This window comes from Ursus maritimus, assembly GCF_017311325.1.
Source record: "Ursus maritimus isolate PB19 chromosome X unlocalized genomic scaffold, ASM1731132v1 scaffold_X1, whole genome shotgun sequence".
NCBI classification, from domain to species: domain Eukaryota; kingdom Metazoa; phylum Chordata; class Mammalia; order Carnivora; family Ursidae; genus Ursus; species Ursus maritimus.
Genome location: NW_024423319.1, coordinates 124,238,957 through 124,257,254, shown reverse-complemented (window position 1 = coordinate 124,257,254; position 18,298 = coordinate 124,238,957). Strand labels below are relative to the sequence as shown.

The 18,298-nt window shown below is 51.9% G+C and overlaps 1 protein-coding gene across 2 annotated transcripts in view; it reads right to left on the bottom strand.

The window, feature by feature from the left end:
• Positions 1-18,298, bottom strand: part of P2RY8 (P2Y receptor family member 8) — a 45,665-nt gene that overhangs the window by 10,672 nt on the left and 16,695 nt on the right. The window contains exon 2 of one of the 2 annotated variants that reach the window (XM_040635087.1): positions 13,656-17,179. The exons of the other annotated variant lie outside the window; for it this stretch is intronic. The gene's annotated coding sequence lies outside the window, so the exon portion shown is untranslated. The remainder of the gene's footprint in view (positions 1-13,655; positions 17,180-18,298) is intronic. 2 annotated transcript variants of the gene reach the window in all.

Sequence of the window (18,298 nt, the reverse complement as noted above, 5' to 3'; positions counted from 1 at the left end):
CATCCCAGACCCCAGACCCATTCATCCTAGACTCCAACCCCATCCATCCCGGACCCCAGACCCACTCATCCTAGACTCCAGCCCCATTCATTCCAGACACCAGCCCCATTCATCCTAGACCCCAGACCCATTCCTCCCGGACTGCAGCCCCATTCCTCCCGGCCCCCAGCCCCATTCCTCCTGGAACCCAGTCCCATTCCACTCGGACCCCAGCCCCATTCCTCTCGGACCCCAGCCCCATCCATCCTAGACCCCAGACCCATTCATCCTAGACCGCAGCCCCATTCCTCCCAGACCCCAGCCCCATTCATCCTAGACCCCAGCCACATTCATCCCAGACCCCAATCCCATTCCTGCTGGACACCAGCCCCATTCATCCTGGACCCCAGCCCCATTCATCCTTGACCCCAGCCCCATTCCTTCCAGACCCCAGTCCCATTCCTCCTGGACCCCAGCACCATTCATCCTAGACCCCAGCCATATTCATCCCAGACCCCAATCCCATTCCTGCTGGACCCCAGCCCCATTCCTGCTGGACCCCAGCCCCATTCATCCTGGACCCCAGCCCCATTCATCCTAGATCCCAGCCCCATTCACCCTAGACCCCAGCCCCATTTGTCCTAGACCCAGCCCCATTCATCCTAGGTCCCATCTCCATTCCTTCCGGCCCCCAGCCCCATTCCTCCCACCCCCCAGACCCCAGGTGGCCATGCATCGACTTCCTATCTCTGTGGACAAGCCTTTTCTGAACATTTCAAAGACTCAGGATCACACAGTCTGTGGCCTTTGGCGTCTGCTAGACCATCATGCCTTCAAGGTCCATCCACGGGGAAGCAGGCGTCAGACCTTTGGTTGTTTTCATGGCTGAGCCCTGTTCCCCTGTAGGGATGGACCCCATATAGTTCACCCATCCCTCCGCGGTGGACCCTTGGGTTGTTTCTGCTTTTTGGCGACTGTGAGCAATGCTGTTGATCCTCCACCCAGAGCCGGACGCTCTATGGGAAGGCTCCTGGCGCTGAGCACGGGGGTCCTTGGGGCTCGGTTGAGGTGGGGCGTCCTCAGGGGTCAGAAGGCAGCCGGTGGAGAGCAGCAGTGACTCAAGCTCATGAGCGCTCCTTCTGGGTCCCCGGTGTCTTCTGTCACGGGCACGACTCGTGTTTCCTGCGTGTTGGGGGCTGTCCCAGGTGCTGAGCTCACTGTGGCGACAGGAAGCCATCAGCCAGCCCCTGGCACTGCGGCTGGTCTCCCTTCCGGGTGTCTTGGGTTTTTGTGGTGCTTGGTTATGGTGGCCCTCTGAGACACCTTGCAGGACTGAGAGTCCCCAGCGTGGGCTCCCCACCTGGACCTTCAGTCTCCTCCTCAACGGTGATCGTCAGAGGGCTGCTGTGATATGGAGTGACCCAGTGAAGGGGAAACACTTTGTAAACCACGCTGTGCTCCCTAGATGTTGCTAGCTAGACCAGTAACTGGATGACAGTCCTGGGGCCGTCCTCATAAGGGACCACAAACGGGGGGCTTAAAGCCACAGGATTTCATCCTCCCCCAGCTCTGGACACCAGAAGTCTGAGACCCAGGCAGGGCAGGACCCCTGAGATCCAGGCGGGGCGGGGTTGCTGAGATCCAGGCGGGGTTGCTGAGATCCAGGTGGGGCAGGGCTGTGCTCCCTCCTGAGGCTCCAAAGGAGGGTCCTTCCTTTCTCTTCCAGCTTCTGGGGCTCCAGGCATCCCTGGGCTGGTGGCCGTGTCCCTCTCATCCCTGCCTCTGTCCTCACGTGGCTTCTCCTGTGTGTCTGTGTCTCCTCTTCTGTCTCGTATAAGGACCCCAGTCATTGGATTTAGGGTCACTCTGATACAGATTGAGCTCATCTCAGATCCTTCATTAATCACATCGGCAAAGACACTATTTCCAAACAAATCACATTCCTAGGTTCTGGGGGCCATGTCTTTTGGGGACCCCCATTTCAGCCCACTGCAGGAGGCGTCAAGGAGGAGAATATTCCTAAGAGCTGTTTGTGGTATTTTCTGGGTCGCCCCGCCTTCCATTAACAGACAGAACCAATTATGCATCCACCAGGAGAGACTTGTCTTGGGGTGTCATCAGCATGAGAACCACCCCCCTGAGTCCCTCCGTCCAGCCAGCTGCTGCTGGCCCTCAGTGCACCCCAGGGTGATGCTCCCGGCTACAGTGATACCCCTGCCAGTGCCGACGGATGTTCTTGGAGAGAAGACTCCCCAGGAGGCCCAGCCGACACAGGTGGAGGCAGCAAGACTGTGGTCTGGAATCTGACTATGACACCCAGAAGTTCTGGCCATTCACACGTGGGCTCTAGAAAACCATGCATCCCCATCACCAGCCTTGTGTGGGAGACCGCCTTTTGGCCCACAGCCCCAGGACGTGGCCAGTGTTTGTGATGTGACCCAAGAGAGGAAGCTGCATTGGGTTTTCTGGTCAACTGTGGGCAACTCACGAAAGACACAAGAAAAGTCTGTGGTTGTCATGGGCTGAAATGTGCCTCCCCCAAATTGAGCTTCCAATTCCCCATACCACAGAAAGTGACCTCAGTTAGAAACAGACTTTGCAAGTAGTTAAACTAAGAGCAGGTCATACTGGAGCAGGATGGGACCTGACTCCAGGATGCCTGACGTCCTTATAAAAAGGGGAAATTTGGACACAGATAGGCACTTGGGGAGGAGGTTATGTGGAGATGGAGGCAGAAAGAGGGGTCATACTCCTATAAGTCAAGGAACACCCAGAATTGCCAGCAACCACCAGAAAACAGAAGAGGCATGGAACATACTCTCCCCGAGAAGCTCCAGAGGGAACCAAACATGCCAACACCTTGTTCTCAGACGCTGGTCCCCAGAGATAAGAGAGAATACATTTGTGCTGCTTCAGCCCCCAGTTTGGGGTAATTTGATACAGCAAATTTCCAGGAAACTAATGCACAAAAAAGGAGGGGGGAGGTGTTTCGTTGACATGCTCCATCAAGCTAAAGAAATGATAGAAACCGTGATCACCCTACATTAAAGAAAGAGAAGAGCATCCAAGGAAAGATAAGGCATGAAACGGGTAGGATTGCAAGGTAACAGAGAGAGGCGAGGAGACCACCAACAGGCTCAGGAACTGCATGGACGGGACAGAAACATTTTGATTATTGATTCGGAAAAAGGACAGGTCATCTAGATGGATAGAAGGTACAGGAGGGGGTGACAATACACACAGGGTAAGGGTTCTCCCCTAGGATACTTTGCTAGACCCACCAGGGGACACTTGGCAATATCTGGAGACAGTTTTGGTTGTCACCACTGGGTGGGGATGGGGGTAATAATACTGCTGTCTGGTGTATGGAGAGCAGGGATGCTATTCAACATCGTACAGTGCATAGGACGTCCCATCCCAGAGTCATCTATGTATCTATCCATCCGACCATCCCTGTCTCCCCTCCTCTCTCCATCCATCCATCCATCCATCCATCCATCCATCCATCCATCCACCCATCCATCATATCTATCTATCTATCTATCTATCTATCTATCTATCTATCTATCTATCATCTATCTATTCATCCATCCATCCACTTATCCATCCATCCATCCATCCATCCATCCATCCATCCACCTATCCATCATCTATCTATCTATCATCTATCTGTTCATCCATCCATCCACTTATCCATCCACCCATCCATCATCTATCTATCTATCTATCTATCTATCTATCTATCATCTATGTATTCATCCATCCATCCACTTATCCATCCATCCATCCACCCATCCATCATCTATCTATCTATCTATCTATCTATCTATCTATCTACCCATCCATCCACCTATTCATCCATCCATCCACCCACCCATCCATCATATCTATCTATCTATCTATCTATCTATCTATCTATCTATCTATCTATCATCTATCTCTCCATCCATCTGCTTATGCATCTGTCTTTCTATCTGTACAGCCATCCATCCCTGCCTCCCTTCCTCTCTCCCTCGATTCATCCATCTATATCTTCTATATTTTCTATCTATCTATCTATCTATCTATCTATCATCCATGTTTCCAACTACCTATTCATACATACATACATCCACCCATCTTTTAATTTTGTTGGTGGTGTTCCATGTTGCATTAAGATTTTATATCTTTACGTCACAAGATCTTTCCCATGATGTCTTCTGTATTTTATACCTTGCTTAGTTATAAAATACCTTATATCTTTTCCGTGCTGTAACTATAAAATATTCTCCTCCCCTTTTCTGAGTGCTTTCACAGTGTTTCAGTCTCCAATTGTCATCCTCGCCCTGTTGCCCAAGCTGTCCTACAATTGTCATGACAATCACGTCATCATGCCTGCTCTTAACCCAGGCCTGGTGTCTGCTGAGGGGACGTCTGATGGGATCTAAGAAACTCTCAGAAACTAATGGTACCTGAGAGATCCCTGAATCTGAGCTTGACTGTTCCCCCCAACTGGGATTGTAAGCTCTTGCCTTAATATGCTATGGGATCTGTGGGATAGAGGAGAGATACCTCCAATCTCAACACCTCTTTACGAGATGTGAATAGAATTTATCCGGAAAGGCAAAAGACCTAGAATAATCAACACAATCCTGAAGGGGAAGAACAAAGCTGGAAGACTAATTAACACTACCAAACTTCATGACTTACTATAAAGCTGCAGCAATGAAGACAGCATGGTATTGGCAGAACAATGGACAAATTGACTGAAGGAATGGAATGAGAGCCCAGAAAAAGACCTATAGATACAGTCAACTGATCCCTAACGAAAAAGCAAGGGCAATATACTGGAGCAAAGATAGTTTCTTCAACAGATGCTGCGAGAGCAACTGGACATCCACGTACAAAACCCCAAAATAAAAAAAAAAAAAACCCAAAACCCAAGAATCTAGACACAGACCTTACATCCTTCATAAAAAATGAACTCAAAACGGGCAGCAGAGAAAGACAATTATCATATGGTTTCACTCATTTATGGAACATAAGAAATAGGAAGATTGGTAGGAGAAGAAAGGGAAGAATGAAGCGGGGGGGGGGGGTAAACAGAAGGGAGAATGAACCACGAGAGACTATGGGCTCTGGGAAACAAACCGTGGGCTTCAGAGGGAAGGGGGTGGGGGGTTGGGATAGACTGCTGATGGGTAGTAAGGAGGGCACGTATTGCATGGTGCACTGGGTGTTATACGCAAGTAATGAATCATGGAACATTACATCAAAAACCAGGGATGTACTGTATGGTGACTAATATAACATAATAAACAATTATTATTTTAAAAAAAACCAAAAAACAGGTCACAGACTCAGGTGTAAAATGCAAAAGCATAAAACTTCTCCAAATTGACATAGAACAAAATCTAGATAATCTTGGGCATGGTGATAACGTTTTAGACAGCATGCCAAAGGCACGATGCATGAAAAAAAAATGGATAAGCTGGATTTCACCAAAATCAAAAACGTCTGCTCTGGGAAAGACAATGTCAAGGGCATGTGAATACAAGCTTCAGACTGACAGAAGATATCGGCCAGAGACACATCTAAAAAAAATTACATATATGTATATATATCTGAAATCTACAAAGAAGTGTTAAAACTCAACTATAAGAGAACAAACATCCCCATCTGAAAAATGGGCAGAAGATCTGAACTGACAGCTCACCAAAAAAGACGTACGGATGGCACGGAAGCCTATCGAAAGGGACTACCCGTCGTGTGTCATCAGGGAAGTGCACGTTAGTGCCACAATGAAATACCGCCAGACAGGTATCGGAATGACTGGGGTCTAAAGACACCGCCAACAACAAACGCTGGTAAGGATGCGGAACGGTTCTCTGTCCACGAGGGGCCTTCCAAAGGGGGCCTTTGCATCACCGGTGGCCTCCTGGTCACTTTGCAGCCTGTCACGGCATCTTCTTTACGTGCGGCCGGATACCGCCAAATGCCTCCGTGCCTCAAGGTCCCTGATCGTTGTAGACCCGAGTCTCACATCACCGCCACATCGCCTCTGAGTGAACACTGTGTTCTAAGACTTCAAAGGGGTGGCTGAGCAGCAGTCATGGGGACAGCTGGTGGGCGAGGCTGGGGGGGTGGGGGACGGAGGGCCCGTCTGTCTGCTCAGATCACAGTGCAAGAATCCTCCTCGCTAAGCACACATGCACACGTGATGGTCTTGCTGCTTTCTGTTCTCCTACTTCCCTCTGCATTGCACAACCCGAGTGCGCTGTAAGTTACGGGTGATTTGCATGCCATTGTCTGTCTAAACGTGTGTGCAGTGTGTAGATTTTAATCTCCACCTCCCGCAAGACAGCAGCCGCGTTCGCGTTTGCTTGCCTTCTCTGTCTTTTTCCCAGAGTGCGACACAACCAAAGGGCTGCCTCACCCACCACAGACCAGATTCTCTGAAATGCAACAAGCCCCTTGTTTCTGTTTGCATTACACTGTTGGGTTTTTTTTTTTTTCCATTTTCAAGCCGCACCCCCTATGCACATGTTCCTCAGCAGATCTGAGTGGCACCTGCCAAAGGAACCTCAGTCTATAAGGCAGGAAGCGACCGCGTGCATGCATTAATTAACGTGAACAGCCATTCTGTGGAAGAAAACCCAGCCAGCCTGGGGGTTGGGGACCTGCCGGGAAATAGCAGTTTGCAAGCAGGGCATAACAGGAATTTCAGGCACCTCTACCACCACGGAACCAGGAGGGCAACAGCATGAATACGCTGGAGAGATTTACAGAACAAGTCGATGGAGAGAGGGGCAGGTGGGTCCCCAGTGAATGCACTAAAGCTGTCCTCTGTTCAAAGATAGCGATACAAATCTCTTCTCCAGGCTAATCTGTCGACGTATGTAATAGTTTAAGCACAACTGGGTTCATTGTACTCATGCGGTTTCTACCAACGTGTCCTGCAAAGCTGCCAAAGAGAAAACGGTCCAAGGAACGTTTGAGGAGAGGCCAAGGTATCCTGATTGTCTCACACCTGCTTGAACTTAGGGATGGGCCCCTTCCCTTGTCCTCTTGATTCAAACCCCCAGGGACAGGAGCCATTCAGTCTGACAGGCCCTGGATATGCACATTTTCCTGCTTTCCAGATAGTGTTTAAACCTCTCCCTTCTTGATGCGAAGAGCTCCCCCAACATGCTGATGAAGACAGACAGGGGTGTATCTCCCTCTCTGTGATGACGGGAAGTGCTTGGGTTCCAGAGAAGGGTCTTTTAAAAAGGGCACTGTGTATGTGTGCGGATCTATACACAGACAATAGAGACAAATAGATGATTGATGGAACATAGGGTTAGACAGATAGCTGGATAGATGATAGATATAGTTAGATGGATGGGTGCATAGATACGTGATTGATAGGTAGGTACATAGATAGATAGATAGATACATAGATGGATGGATGGAAGGGCATGCATATGGGTGGATGGATGGATAGATAGATAACAGATATAGATGGCCAGATGGATAGATAGATAGATAGATAGATAGATAGATAGATAGATAGATGATAGATAGATAGATAGATAGATAGATAGATAGATAGATAGATCGATCCATCCATCCATCCATCCATCCATCCATCCATCCATTCATCCATCCATATGGTGGATGGATGGATGGATCGATTGATAGATATGATGGCTGGCTGGCTGGCTGGATGAATGGATAGATATATAGATAGACAGACACATGATGGATGTATAGGTAGGTGATAGGTATAGATAGATAAATAGATATACAGATGGGCAGATGGATAGATAAATGCATGGATGGATGGATAGATAGACAGGTGGATAGATACATAGATGATAGATAGATAGATAGATAGATAGATCAGAGAGATATAGATGGACAGATGGATGGATGATGGATGAATGGATGGATAGACAGACAGATATACATGGAGTGATGGATAGATAGATAGATACATAGATACATAGATAGATACATACATAGATACATAGATGATGGATGGATGATGAATATAGGTAGATACGTAAATGATAGATATAGATGGATAGATGGATGGATTGTCTAGATAAGTAGATGAGAACATGAAGCACATTTGCCTCAAATATTTCCCCTCGCTTGCCTCATTTCAATGCAGAATTCATCATCCTGCGTAAGAAAGACCTTGCTTGTTAACTGAAACTCATGTACTTCAAGTCCCCATCCACAGTTAAAATGTATATGAACTTAGATGTTTACTTTATTATTACATCAAAGAAGCAGTGTCTTGAAATGAATGGAAGGAAAACTGTGGTGACTTGGGGGTGGGGGAGGGGGAAATCCCCTAAATGGACCCATTTACATTTTTTTTTCACATGTGAAATCGATGGCCAGCTCTGCAGTGTGTCCATGGAGGCATGATGGGCTGGTGATGAACAGCCTAGCCCTGGGAGGACGGGTTGGTTAGCAAGACCTGGGTTCAAGTCACAGCTCTTTTACTGGGAGCTGGATGGCCCTGGGCAGAGACCTCCCTCTGTGTGTCCAGTTTCCACCATGGAAGATGAGACGGTGTTGCTTTCCTACGGCTATGGCAACACGTGACTACAAGTTCGGGGCTTAAAACAATGGAAACTCTCTGTCCCAGCTCTGGAGGCCAGAAGTCCCACATCAAGGGGTCAGTAAGGCTGGTTGTTTCTGAAGGACGGTTCAATGAACAAGTGAGTTCTTCCTCAAGTAAGATGGTGGCCTGTGCACTAAAATGAGGCAATGGAGGGGGAAATAGTCCATGTGAATGTTCCCACCCACCTCTCTAGACTGTCCATGCATCTATCCATCTATATCTGTTATCTATCTGTCATCCACCTATCATCTCTCTCTCTCCATGCACCCATCCATCCACCCACCCAATCTATGTATCTATCCATCTATCCATGTATCTATGTATATCTATCATCTATCTATCTATCTATCTATCTATCTATCTATCTATCTATCCGTCCATCCATCCATCCATCCACCCACCCAATCTATGTATATCTATCATCTATCTATCATCTATCTATCTATCTATCTATCTATCTATCTATCTATCATCTACCCATCCGTCCATCCATCCACCCACCCAATCTATCTATCTATCTATCTATCTATCCATCATATCTGTCTATCTATCCATCCATCTATCCCTATATGCATGCATGCATCCATCCATCTATCCATCCATCATATTATCCATCCATCCATCCATCCATCCATCCATCCATCATTTTTTTTTAAAGATTTTATTTATTTATTCGACAGAGATAGAGACAGCCAGCGAGAGAGGGAACACAAGCAGGGGGAGTGGGAGAGGAAGAAGCAGGCTCCTACCAATGAAGCCTGATGTGAGCTCGCTCCCAGAACACAGGGATCACGCCCTGAGCTGAAGGCAGACGCTTAATGACTGTGCCACCCAGGTGCCCCCATCCATCATTTTTATCTATCTATCCATCTATCCCTATATCCATCCATCCATCCATCCATCCATCCATCCATCCATCCATCCATCCACCATATCTATCTATCTATCTATCTATCTATTTATCTATCATCTATCCATCCATTCAATCTATATATCTACATATCTATGTACCTACCTACCTATGTATCCTCTAACTATCATCTCTATCCATCCGTCTGTCCATCCATCCATCCATCCATCCATCCATCCATCCATCCATCCATCCATTCTATCTATCTATCTAACTATCTATCTATCTATCTATCTATCTATCTATCTATCTATCCAACTATCCATTCAATGTATATATCTACATATCTATCTATGTATCTATGTACCTACCTACGTATCCTCTATCTATCATCTCTATCCATCTGTCCATCCATCTATCCATCCATCCACCCACTCTATCTATCTATCTATCTATCTATCTATCTATCTATCTATCTATCATCTATCTATCAATCATCTATCTCTCTCTTTCTATCACTTAGCCATTCTGCTCCTGGGTAAACCCCAAGAGAAATGAAGATATATGTCCACACACAAGCATGTTACACGCATGTGCATAACAGCACTATTCAAAGCAGCCAAAAGGTAGAAACCACCCAAATTTCCATCAACGGATGGATGCTTAAGCAGAAGATGGCATGCATGCATACAATGGAATATTACTCAACCATGTAAAAGGAGTGAAGGTCTAACACCTGCTACCCCATAATTGGACCTCCAAAACATGATGTTCAGGGAGAGACACAGACGCCAAAGGCCACATTCTGTGTGCCTCTATTTACATGCAACGTCCAGAACGGGAAACCCACAGAGAGAAAGCAGATTGGTGGTCACCTGGGGTTGCAGAGAAAGAGGGGGAAGGGACTGCACTGTGGGGACCAGGTCTCCTTGTGGGGCGATGAGCGTCTTCTGGAGCCAGCTTGAGATGGTGGTTGCATGACATTGTGAATGCACTAAGTGCCCCCCAAATTGTTTACTTTTAAAGGGTTGCTCGTGTGCTATGTGAATTATACCTCAATAAAAATAAAGTGCTTCGGGGATCACGGTGGGGAAAAGCCTGAAGTCATTTCTGTTGCACTTCCCCACGTCCTAACGGGCTCTTGTGGCCCTGTGTCCTCCTGGCTCCCTGCTCACCCCACCTTCTAAGACTTCCCTCCCTGGGCTCCGGTGTCCCCACCCCTCGGGTCACTGCTGAGGTGTCTGCAGCCGGCCACCCACGTCTGCTGGCCTGTGGTTGCCGTGGCCAATTGAACCCGCGGTGGGACCTGACTACAGAGGAAGGGACCTGACAACAGCCGTCTTCACTCATGACATAACACTTTCCCCCAGGAAGCCAGCGTTGTGGGTTCAGGGTTCCCAGGGGGAACCTGTTTTCATTTCCTTCTGTCCCAAGGTCACAGACAGTTTCTTCCTGGCTAGTGTCCCTGGGGTGGTGGGAAGGCTGGGGCCGAGTGTCTGCGAGCCCTCAGACCACATCTGCAGTGTTCCCAGGCATGCCCCACATTCGGTGTCTGCAAACCTGTTCTCCCCGAGCTGTCCTTGACACAGACCCCTTGCAAGTGGGCAAACCGAGGCACGGAGGCCTTCGGGAAGCTGAGCGGCCAGTGGGAGGTAGAGGGAGGACCCAGGCCCCCGTTTTCGGACCGTGGGTAGAACATTGGACATGTCCTGTGCAATGATTTGCAAGCCACGCATGCCGTCCTGTCTGAGCCCTGCACCTGCTCTGTGTCTAGCTGTCCCGTCTCAGCCTGTGCTGTCCCGGAGGGCATTTCTGGGGCACGCTGTGTGCTGAGGAGCAGAAGGGGACTGGCCCAAGACCGTGGCTTGCACCCACCTGTGACCAGCTGTGGTTTTCCCTCACGCAGGGAACTGTCCTTACTTGCGACCATTGGCCGTGATCCACCACGAGGTGAGTTTGCACCTGCTCTTTACTGGGTGTGAGCATCGGGCATGGGCACGCGTCAGAACACAGGGACAGAAGGGGCTGAGGGTGTCGGCAGTCCCCCCAGGAGCCCCTTGGCTCGTGCAGAAGCAGAATGCCTTGACCGAGCTCACCTGCTCCCCGAGTCCCCCCACCCTGTTCCTTCTGTGTGTCTCCCAAGGCAGCCCCTCACCCCTGGACTGGCACAGGTCTGGGGGATCCTGCCCACGCTGCTCCCCTTCCTCCCCTGACCAGCGGGCATCCAGTCCTCTCTGAGCACCTGTGCATGTCCTCAGGGCATGGTATCATGCCTGCTGGCTGGCGTAGGTGAGGGTCCTCTCCTCCAGGCCATGCCTGGGAGACACACAGCTCTGTCCTGAGTTTAGACCCAGACACAGAGGACATTCTCCCTAAATGCAGACGGAGGGAGTGAAGAGCACACGGGTTGTTCCCTGTCTGTGTGCAGGGAGGGAATGCATGGGTGAATGTGTGAGGTAGAGAATGAATGAAGGATGTAGGATGCACTCCGTAAAGGTGAGCGTGTGGATGCATGAACAGAAGGAAGGGCCAGTGTGCATTTTCGCCCAGTGCCCCTCCTGTACCCTTGGCCCCTTGCCCCAGCTCCTCTGTCTGCCCTCCCCCTGCTGCAGCATGGCCTGCAGTGTCCAGCTCCCCCCTCCCGCCATCCCACTGCTGCACGAGTACCTGCAGTGTCCAGCTCCCCCCGCCATCTCCCTGCTGCACCAGACCCTGCAACGTCCAGCTCCCCACACTGCCGTCCCCCTGCTGCACCAGAGCCTGCAGTGTCCAGCTCCCCCTGCCCTTCCCCTGCTGCAGAAGATCCTTGTGTCTATTTCCCCTTCTTCCCCTGGGGTCTGTCCCTCTCTGAGTTTCATGGTCCACAGGCCTGTCAATCACACATGAGTGAGACGTGGCGCAAGTGTGTCCCCTCCCAGAGCCCCATCACTGTGCTCACAGGGACTTATCCGAGTGGTGGTCATCTGACCCTGGCACCATCCATCACAACCCTCAAGAGGGACTGGTCCCTTTGAGTTCTGCTCTCCAAAGAGGGGGTGCACACCTGCCAGGGAACCTCTTTCCCTGCACACAGGGCAAGCGGCTTTCTCAAGAGTCCCTAAATCCTACGGTGAAGGGAGGCAGAGGAAGGCAGAGCTGGACAAGAGGGGACGGAAGAGAGAGAGAGAGCAGGAGCTCACAATCATTGACATTCCTGGATCCAGCCATGCCTGAAGCTGACATGAAATTCCTCATTACCCAATTACACGGTTTCCACCTTGACCTAAGACAGCATGAGTCAAGCGTCTATGTTTGCCACCCCAAGTTGTGCTTCACCCACCAGGACCCGGCACGCCCCCTGTTGGGGGACAGAATTCCAGAGAGGGCCGATTCCAGCCTGGGGGGCCCACAGAGCCCACGCCTCCTGCCTCGGCCAGCACAGTCATTTCACGGTAACCCCACATGTGCGAGACACCCAGCCTTCTCCTGCGCCCCTTTCTGGGTATGGGCCTTGGGCAAACCGTTTCCGTCAGGGCCTCAGTTTCCCCGCCGGGACGACAGCACCTGCCTTATGAGGGGTCAGAAACTCCCTGCACAAAACCCTGGTGAAAGGGGCTGGCGTGCCCGTCATCACTGCATCCATGCTCACTGCCGTGCATAAAAACGGAAAACATGCCTCCGCCCCCATTAAACCAAAACCGAAAAAAGAAAAGAAAAGAGAAAAACGGAAAAAGAAAGCACGAAAGGCAGGTGTGGAGAGGATTCTGGGGCCACAGAGGTTGAAGAAGGAGAGCCTGCGTCTTTGGAAAGACGGAGCCACCACGGCGAGTGGGCTAGACCACAGCGTCCGTCCGGCAGAGGGACGCGGGGCGTGAGGGACGGAGTGTGTGCGAAAACCCACGAGACGCTGAGCTGTTTCCTGGTTCTCCTATCCTGAGATGTGCAAGGACGGGGAGTTTCCCTGGAGCCCCGACGCCCCGGCCGGCCCTCCACTGGAGTCTTGCGATGCCGCGGCAGGCCTCGCGCTCTCCCCGTGCGCCCCACAAACACTTGGTAGGACACTGGGGTGCCCGGGGTTGTAACAGCACATCCCAAATGGGGAGCTGACCACGTTCCCCGCACTCAAGCAGCATCTGTAAGGTGGAGAGGTGCATCCCCTCGCCTGCGGTCAGCATGGCCTCCCCAGGGGTGGCCGGACCTCTGGCGGACTCTGTTTTGCATGCCCCCCGCTTTGGTCCCGTGACTTACGGCGACAGTCCTGGGCGAGCTGGCCCCGTGGAGCTTGTCTGAGCCTTGCGCGGTGGGGACCCTTATGCGGGTGCACGGGCGGCTGTCACTTTGCAGAAGGGACCCTGCGGTGGTCCGTCCCCCCCAGCACACTCGACACGGTCCCCAACCCCCTAGGGGACCCAGCCGGCTGCTGGTAACGGCAACCTGTCATGTGGAGATTTAATTAAACTCACAAAGGTTATGAAAGGCGGAGCCCCAGGGCTGAGCCCTGGTGCATGGAAAAGGTTCCTCTTTTTCAACAGCGGGCTCCCGGGGAGGGGGGCGGGCAGGGCGCCCTCAGTCACTGCCGGGGATTTCACAGAGTTTTTATATACATTTGTAAAAAAGTGTATTAAAGGGAAAAAGTGGCACCTGAATATATTCAGGGGACCACTCGACGAGGGTGAGTTTATCATGCAACCAGGTGCTACATTCAAGGATGACTTTCTTTGGATACATTTCACATTATTTTCTTTTACTTTGTAAACAGTTCTGTGAATATTAATGACTGACAAGCTTACTCGGACTGCTTCTTATTCCCAAGCCAGCGCTGGACTGTTGTATATTTTCTGAGTTTTTTTTTTTCCCTATTATGGGCTGAATTATGTCCCCCCCCAACACACACACACTCAAATTCACACACTGGAACCCTTACTCCCAGGACCTCAGAAGGTGGGTGTATTTGGAGATGGGGTCTTTAAGGAGGTCATTCGATCAAAATGAGGTCATTAGGACGGGCCCTGATCCTATAGGACTGGGGTCCTTATAAGAAGAGGGGAGGAGGACACAGACATGCACAGAGATGAGCACATAGGGACACAGGGAGAACACGGGGTCTGCACGCCAAGGAGAGGAGCCTCAGGAGGAACCAACCTCGGCCCCGCTTGGATCTCACACTCCCAGCCTCAGCCCTGCCTGGATCTCAGACTCCCAGCCTTGGCCCCGCCTGGATCTCAGACTCCCAGCCTCACCCCCACTTGGATCTCAGACTCCCAGCCTCCAGGGCTGTGATCAGTACATCCCTATTATTGAAGCTGCCGCACGTGGGCCATTCGGGATGGCCGCCTGAACCGACTATTATGTTCTCTTACCAGGTTGGGGGCAAGAGGGGGACCGACTGGGGTTTTTAAAGAGAAGCACGCTTGCAGGAAAGAATCCCAGGTGTTGCAGAAACACATGACGGGCGGAGGGAAGGACACGTGCCTGCAATCACGCTATCTGCACTGGAGAACCCTGAAAAGCATTCCTGGGGCAACTGCCCTTGCATTCTGGCTCCATGCCCCGGTTTGAGGGTGAGTTGTAATGCTCGAGGGTGGGCAGTGCTAATGGGAATGGGTTCTCCAGCTTTGGTTTGGGGCAGCCACTAAGAGGGCCCCCCTGCCATTGGGCTGCAACCCCCTACGTGGGATTCGTTATGACGCCTGACGCTGCCCACCCCCTCGAGACTTGTTTTCTTCCTGATCCAGCCCTTCCCACGGCCCCCAAGCCCTCCTCCTGGGGCCTTTGTCCTCTGCCGTTCTCCATGGACGATTCTAGAGCCGGCGTTATATGCCACGCGGAGTAAACGCTCGAGCAGGGCTTCCCTTGACGGTCTTGTCATATTAGCGTTTCAGGAATGAAGCCCCTAGAGACGCCCACCCCGGGGAGGGACTGCGATATTTGCTGTTTCCCATCTTAAGAGTGTGACACTACCATTGCCAAATGCGGGGGGACATCCAGCTAGGAGAGGGGTCGGTGCGTTCGTGTCCTGCGGCCGCGGGGACACGCGTGAGCCCCAGCTCAGCTGGTTGGCAGGAACGGCGTGCATGCATTGTCTGCCCTCTCTGCAGCTCTGAAGCCCCCCACGGGTCTCCCTGGGCTCAAATCCAGCTGTGCGCAGGGCGAGTTCCCGGCGGGCTGGATTCCTTCCCTGGCCTTTTGCAGCTCCTGGAGCCCTTGCCCCTTGGTTTGTGGTCTTTCCTCTCCCATCTGCAAAGCTGGCTGAGCACCCTTGTGTCTCCTGCCCGAAGTTCTCTCTCCTGCTGCTCTCTTGCACGCGGAAGGACCCATAGTGCATTGGACGCACGCAGACAGGACAGAGCCCAGGGTCGTCTGACCACCTCCATCCAGGTCCGCCGGTGACCAGCCTTCATGCCATCGGCAACCCCCAATGCCCTGTTTGCAAAGCAACAGGACCCATGCATAGGTTCTGGGGGTTAGGATGAGGACAAATTGGGGGAGGGGCATCGTTCTGCCTTCCATGGGGAGGGGGCGTGCAGAACTCATTTCTAGATTCCCACTGCTAAGTCGGATACCTGTCCATAATGGTTGGTAGTGAGTGTGTGCATGGAGGGATGTATGCATAGCAGAGGGAGAGCTGGTGCAGGGCTGGGGTCTGGCATGCCTCCCAAGGCTGGAAGCCCACACCGCCTGGGTCCATGGAGGCTTTTGAGAGACCACAGTGAGGACAAGGAAGGGAAAACGGCCAGGTAGGGCCCCAGGGAACAGCAGGGGGAGCAGAGCTGTGGCAGGGGGTGAGGTGTTGGGGTCGTAGTGGGAAGCAGGAAGGAGACAGAGCTTAGGAACGTTTGGGGCAGGTGAAGGAGAGCCAGCCACTGTTTCCCCACAGCCTGGGGTTGGGATCCTGCTTGCCTACATTCCCTACAGTTTGTAGGACCAGAGATGGGGTTTATGGTCCTGTACAAAGAGCCCAGGAATGGCCCCGGGGTGGGGAGGAGCAGACGTTCAGCTGGGGCTTTATCAGACCCTGGAGAACTTTCTGCGTCGGCTCGTCTTCCGTAGACACTTGGCTTGTTCTCACGTCTTAGCTCCTGGTCCTATTGCTGCTGTGAGCACGGGGGTGCTGCTATGCCTTTGAGGTCTTGACGTCTATTCTTTTGGGTGTGTCCCCAGAACTGGGATTGCTGCATCACATGGTAGCTCTGTTTTCCATCACTCCAGCACGTGTTGATCAGAACGTGGTCCTTGCCCATGGTGGAATTGGGCCCAGCCTTAGAGACGAAGGACATTGTGCACCTGCTAGGCCGTGGATGGACCTTGACGATATCAGCCAGACACAGAAGGACAAATCTGTGTGATTCCAAGTATATGGGGCCCCTAGAGCCACCCAATTCACAGGTGGTGGGTGCCAGGGACTGGGGGATGAGGACCTGGGGTGAGTGTCTCTTGGGGACAGGGTTTCAGTTTTGCAAGAAGAAAAAGTCCTCATGGGATGCTTGGGTGGCTCAGCCGGTGAAGCATCTGCCTTCAGCTCAGGTCATGATCTCAGGGTCTCGGGATCGAGTCGCGCACTGGGCAACTTGTTCGGCGGGGAGTCTGCTTCTCCGTCTCCCTCTGCTGCTCACCTCCCTCTCGTGCTCTCTCTGTCTCTCTCAACTATATAAATAATCTTCTAAAATTCTTTTTAAAAAGTTCCTGAGTTTCAGTGTGCTGCCTCGTGCTTATAGACGGCAGGACGCCATTGTGCGTGTCGATTTGCTGAGAAGTTACATCTCGTAGGAAGCCTTCTTGCCACGAAAAAATAAATAGATAAAACGAAAAACAAAATGAGATAACATAAAATCAGTTAAGAGAAAAGCAGCATAAAATAGTAGAGCTATTTCCCCGGGGGTGAGGGGACGGGGACATCGCCGTGTCGTCTTGGCGTTGCTGTGGATACTCTGATAACAGGACGCTGGCCACACACAGGTGGGTCCCCTGTGCTCAGCGATGCCCTCCAGGTGGGCGGGAATCCTGGGTCGGCCGGTGTCCTGATGGAAACGCCAGTCCTTGCAAGTGCCAAACGGACGTGGGAGGGAAAGGACCTCAAGGCTATGGGTGCTTTTTTTGTTTTTTTTTTCCATTTTTTAGGGTTACGAGCAGCTTGGAGTTCCCAGATCAAAGCAGGGTCCAAGGGGGCAGGTGATGAGGGCTATTGTAACATTAGCAGCTGTCCAGCCCGTGAGCAGGTGTCGTTCCAGCCCTGGCTTCCCGGAGGGCCATCAGCCCGGACGCCACCTTGCTCCACACCCCCGGAGGCGTGTCCTCTGAGTGGCCAGCGTGGGCTCTCGGCTGCGGCCAGCAACTGGCCCAGTTTGTGGGGACCCAGGGGCTTCCCGGGACGAGGGATTTTCAGGGCTAAGCCTGGAGAGTCCCCAGCAGCGGAGCCGAGCTGGTCACCCTTCTGAGTGGGATGTTCTAGAGAGACACAGGCGCACACACACACCAGGAGGGAAGTGATCCCCGTCTTCAGCCCTGGGCGCAGTCCAGGCGGCCGTCCAGTGTGGCCCGCAGGCAAAAATCTCAGTTCTGTCCTGCAGGAGGTGGGGATTTTCAGCCCTGACCTTTGCACCCGCCGCGGGGCTGGGCAGGGCCCCAGCGTGGCTGCGGGCGTGTGTCCTGGGGCTGGCTGGCTGGCTGAGTTTCAGGGAGGCCACCTCTGCTCACACACCTCGTGGGGGGTTGCATGGTGATTCCCAGGATGGGACTGCAGGTGGCAGGGGTGTCGGAAGACAGTGGCAGCGTCCCTGGGAGGGAGCTTTCAGACCTTTCTTTGCCCATCCCCAAGTTTCTGTTTGGCTTTCACATCCATATTTGGGGGTCGAGCCATTTCAAGGCTCACTGTGGGAGGAACGGCGTCCCCA